Below are 6000 nucleotides of genomic sequence, written 5' to 3' on the forward strand. Positions count from 1 at the left end.
TAACCCTCGAAGATCCAAAGCCTTACGAGATCTGATCTCATTGTTGATGAAGTCGATCGTCCGGTGCTGCAATCCGGCAGCACTTCCGTACTCGGTCGTGCGTACGGTGTCGATGAAGTCTGTCCTCTCCCCGTTCCAGCGGGCAGCGGAGTTGTGGTAGCTCTCCTTGGAATCCCAGCAGCACGACGGCGTGGTGGTGGTGGTGGAAGAGAAAAACTGCAAGGCTTCGCCAAGCCGGAGCAGAGCTATGGTGGAGGAAGAGAGGGGGCAGCCAGACTTGGTGTGCAGGGGTGAAGGGTCGGCTGCCCATCTCCTCTATTTATAGAGGGAGGGTGCGGCCAGGGTTGCCCCCCAAGTCTCCCCCCTAACTTTTAGGGATTTGATCTTATCCCCTTGGGATTTGATCTTATCTCTTGGGGCTGGCCGGATGGGCCTCTTGGGCCTGCTGCAGCTGGCCCATGAGGCCCCCCGCAGCATTCCCTCGGCCCATGTGGCCCCTCCCGGGGTGGTGGGCCCACTGGTGGCCCTCTAGAACCTTCTAGAAACTCCGGTCAAAACACCGGAACTTTTCCCGAACCCCGGAAGATGACTTCCATTAAATGAATCTTATTCTGCGGACCATTCCGGGCCTCCTCGTGATGTCCTGGATCCCATCCGAGACTCCGAACAACATTCGGTCTCCATCTCATATTCCGAAGCTACTATACAACATCGAACCTTAAGTGTGTCACCCTACGGTTCGTGAACTATGCGGACATGATCAAGACTCTTCTCTGACCAATAACCAATAGCAGGACCTGGAGATCCATAATGGCTCCCACACATTCAGCGATAACTCAATGATCGATTGAACCATTAACATATGATACTGATTCCCTTTGTCACGCGATACTTTACTTGTCCAAGGTTTGATCATCGGTATATCCATACCTAGTTCAACCTCGTTACCGACAAGTACTCTTTACTCGTACCGTGGTATGTCATCTCGTGTGACCTTGTCACATGCTTGCAAGCTAATTAGACGACATTCCACCAAGAGGGCCCAGAGTATATCTATCTGTCATCGGGATGGACAAATCCCACTCTTGATCCATATGCCTACACTCATACTTTCCGAATACTTAATCCCATCTTTATAACATCCCATTTACGCAGTGGTGTTTGATGTAATCAAAGTACCCTTCCGGTGTAAGTGATTTACATGATCTCATGGTCGAAGGACTACTAACTATGTATCGAAAGCTTATAGCAAGATGAACTTAATGACTTGATCTTATGCTACGCTTATTTGGGTGTGTGTCCATTATATCATTCACCCAATGACATAACCTTGTTATTAACAACATCCAATGTTCATGATTAGGAAACCATGATCATCTATTAATCAACAAGCTAGTTTTACAAGAGGCTTACTAGGGACTCTTTTATGTTTACATAACACACATGTATCAATGTTTCCGATTAATACAATTATAGCATGGGATGCAAACATTTATCATAAACACAAAGATATAATAATAACCATTTTATTATTGCCTGTTCGGCATATCTCCAACAGTCTCCCACTTGCACTAGAGTCAATAATCAAGATTACATGGTAAGGTACCTAACACCCATGGCGTTCTGGTGTAGGTCATGCTTCGCTCTAGGGAGAGCTTTAGTCAACGGATCTGCCAGATTTAGATCTGTGTGTACTTTGCAAATCTTTATGTCACCATCTTCGGCATACTCGTGAATCACGTGAAAACGTAGCTTGACATGCTTCAGCTTCTTGTGTGACCTTGGCTCTTGCGCATTGGCTATGGCACCCATGTTATCACAATAGATGATTAATGGGTCCAATGCACTAGGAACCACACCAAGCTCAGTTATGAACCTCTTCATCCATATCGCTTGTGACGAAGCCTCCGAAGCCGCTATGTATTCAGATTCAGTTGAGGATTTCGCCACCGTGCATTACTTGGCACTCATCCAGCTTACTGCAGTACCATTCAATATAAACACGTACCCAGATTGAGACTTGGAGTCGTCTGGATCAGTGTTCCAACTAGCATCGGTGTAACTGGTTACAGCGAGCTCTTTGTCACCTCCATAACAAAGAAACATATCCTTAGTCCTTTTCAAGTACTTCAGGATATTCTTGACCGTTTTCCAGTGTTCCATTCCTGGATCACTCTGATATCTGCTGGTCAAACTAACAACACGTGTGATATCTGGTCTAGTACACAGCATGGCATACATGATAGAGCCTACTGCCGAGGCATAGGAGATCTTGTTCATCCTCTCTCTTTCTTCTGCCGTAGCCGGACCTTGAGTCTTACTCAAGACCTTACCTGGCAACATAGGCAAGAACCCTTTCTTGCTTTCATCCATTCTAAACTTCTTTAGAATCTTGTCCAAGTATGTACTTTGTGAAAGCGCTATTAGGCGTCTTGATCTATCTCTATAAATCTTGATGCCTAAAATATATGCTGCTTCACCAAGGTCTTTCATTGAAAAACACTTATTCAAATAACCTTTAATACTTCTTAGAAGTTCTATATCATTCCCAATCAACAATATGTCATCTACATATAATATCAGGAATGCTACAGAGCTCCCACTCACTTTCTTGTAAATACACGCCTCACCATGAGTCTGTATAAATCTGAAGTCTTTGATCACCTTATCAAAATGTCGGTTCCAACTCCGGGATGCTTGCTTCAGTCCATAAATTGAACGCTGAAGTTTGCATACCTTGTCAGAATTTTTAGGATCGACAAAACCTTTGGGTTGTACCATATACAGCTCTTCCTCAATGTCACCATTAAGGAACGCCGTTTTGACATCCATCTGCCAAATATCGTAATCGAAAAATGCAGCTATTGCTAACAAAATCCTCACAGACTTTAGCTTCGCTACAGGTGAGAAAGTCTCATCGTAGTCAACTCCTTGAATTTTTCGAAACACTTTCACGACAAGTCGAGCTTTATAGACAGTAATATTACCATCATCATTTGTTTTTCTTTTGACGATCAATTTATTCTCGACAGCCTTGCGGCTATCAGGTAAGTCTACCAAAGTCCATACTTGGTTATCATACATGGATCCCATTTCGGATTTCATGGCATCTTGCCATTTGTTGGAATCTGGGCACATCATTGCTTCCTCATACGTCGCAGGGTCTTCATCATTGTTATCCACAATCATGACATTTAGACAGGGGTCATACCAATCAGGAGTGGTACGAGCCCTCATCGATCTGCGAGGTTCAGTAGCTTCTTCGTTCGAAGTTTCATGATAATCATCATTTGCTTCCTCTCTTATCGCTGCAGGCGGCACAGGAACATCTTTCGGTGCTGCGCTACTCTGATCTTCGAGAGAAGGTTCAATAGACTTGTCGAGTTCTACTTTCCTTCCAGTCACTTCTTTAGCGAGAAACTCCTTCTCAAGAAAGGATCAGTTCTTGGCAACGAAGACTTTGCCTTCAAATCTGTGATAGAAGGTATACCCAATTGTTTCTTTAGGGTGTCCTATGTAGATGCATTTCTTCGCTTTGGGTTCTAGCTTGTCAGGTTGTAACTTCTTTACATAAGCTTCGCAGCCCCAAACTTTAAGGAACGATAGCTTAGGTTTCTTACCAAAACATAATTCACACGGTGTCATTTCAATGGATTTAGATGGTGCCCTATTTAAAGTGAATGCGGCTGTCTCTAATGCGTAACCCCAAAACGATAATGGCAAATCGGTAAGAGACATCATAGATCGAACCATACCTAACAGAGTTCGATTACGACGTTCGGACACACCATTTCGATGTGGTGTTCCCGGCGGTGTCAATTGTGAAAGTATTCTGTATTTCTTTAAATGCATGCCAAACTCATAACTCGGATATTCACCTTCGCGATCAGAACGCAGAAACTTAATCTTCTTGTTACGTTGATTTTCTACTTCACTTTGGAATTCCTTAAACTTCTCGAAAGTTTCAGACTTATGTTTCATAAAGTAAATATACCCATATCTACTCAGATCATCCGCGAAGGTAAGAACATAACGATAACCACCACGCGATGCTACACTCATTGGTCCGCACACATCGGTATGTATGATTTTCAATAAGTCTGTAGCTCGCTCCATTGTACCAGAGAATGGAGTCTCAGTCATTTTTCCCGTTAGACATGCTTCGCATCTATCAAGTGACTCAAAGTCAAGTGATTCAAGAAGTCCATCGGAATGGAGTTTCTTCACTCCAATATGACCAAGACGATAGTGCCACATATAAGTAGAATTATCATTCAATTTAATTTTCTTAGCATCAATGTTATGAACATGTGTATCACTACTATCGAGATTTAACAAGTATAAACCTTTCATCTCAGGTGCATGACCATAAAAGATATTATTCATATAAATAAAACAACCATTATTCTCTGACTTAAACGAATAACCGTCTTGCATTAAACAAGATCCAAATATAATGTTCATGCTCAACGCATGCACCAAATAACAATTATTCTGATTTAAAACTAATCCTGAAGGTAGATGTAGAGGGAGCGTGCCGATGGCGATCACATTGACCTTGGATCCATTTCCAACGTGCATCGTCACCTCGTCCCTTGCTAGTCTCCGTTTATGCAGTAGTTCATGTTTCGAGTTACAAATGTGAGCAACCAAACCAGTATCAAATACCCAGGTACTACTACGATTACCAGTAAGATAGACATCAATAACATGTATATCAAACATACCTTTCTTCTTGACATGGCCGCTCTTCAGATCAGCCAGGTACTTGGGGCAATTGCGCTTCCAGTGCCCTTCTTCCTTGTAGTAAAAGCACACAGTATCAGGCTTAGGGCTAGCCTTTGGCTCCTTAGGAGGCGCAGCAGCTTTCTTGTCGCCCTTCTTGAAGTTTCCCTTGTTGTTAGGTTTGCCCTGCTTCTTGAAACTGGTGGTCTTGTTGACCATCAACACTTGGTGCTCTTTCTATATCTCCACCTTAGCAGATTTTAGCATGGAGATGAGTTCAGGTAACACTTTGTTCATGTTCTGCATATTGTAGTTCATCACGAAGTTCTTGTAACTAGGTGGTAGTGCTTGGAGGACACGATGAATACCCAACTGGTTAGGAATCACTATTCCCAAGTCATTGAGCTTCTTCGCGTCCCAGACATCTTGAGCACGTGCTCGCTAACGGAGCTGCCCTCTTCCATCATGCAGCCAAAGAAATGTTTCGAGGCTTCATAGCTTTCCACTACCGCATGAGATTCAAAGATGGCTTTGAGCTCACGGGCTATCTCACAGGGGTCGTGAGTTTCAAAACTCTTTTGAAGCTCTGCCTCTAGGCCGTACAGGATGGCGCACTGAACTTGGGAGTAATGAATTTTCCGACTCTGGTAAACATTTTGCACCTCATCGGGAGCAGTTTCTGCAGGTGGGGACCTAGCGGTGCATCAAGCACATATTGCACGTTTCCAGTAGTGAGGACAATCCTCACATGACGGAACCAATCAGCGAAGTTGCTTCCATTGGTCTTAAGCTTTTATTTCTCTAGGAACTGATTAAAATTGATGGTGGGGGTGATACGTCTCAAACGTATCTATAATTTCTTATGTTCCATGCTACTTTTATGATGATACTCACATGTTTTATACACACTTTATGTCATTATTATGCATTTTCCGACACTAACCAATTGACGAGATGCCGAAGAGCCAGTTGCTGTTTTCTGCTGTTTTTGGTTTCAGAAATCCTACAAAGGAAATATTCTCGGAATTGGAAGAAATCAACGCCCAGGGTCTTATTTTTCCATGAAGCTTCCAGAAGACCGAAAGGATCACGAAGTGGGGCGACGAGGCGCCGCCACACTAGGGCCGCGCGGCCCAAGGGGGGCCTGCGCCGCCCTACGTGTGGCCCCCTCGTGACGCCCCCGACTATGCCCTTCCGCCTACTTAAAGCCTTCGTCGCGAAAACCCCAGTACCGAGAGCCACGATACGGAAAACCTTCCAGAGACGCCGCCGCCG

This window comes from Lolium rigidum, chromosome 7 (assembly GCF_022539505.1).
Source record: "Lolium rigidum isolate FL_2022 chromosome 7, APGP_CSIRO_Lrig_0.1, whole genome shotgun sequence".
In the NCBI taxonomy this organism is placed as follows: domain Eukaryota; kingdom Viridiplantae; phylum Streptophyta; class Magnoliopsida; order Poales; family Poaceae; genus Lolium; species Lolium rigidum.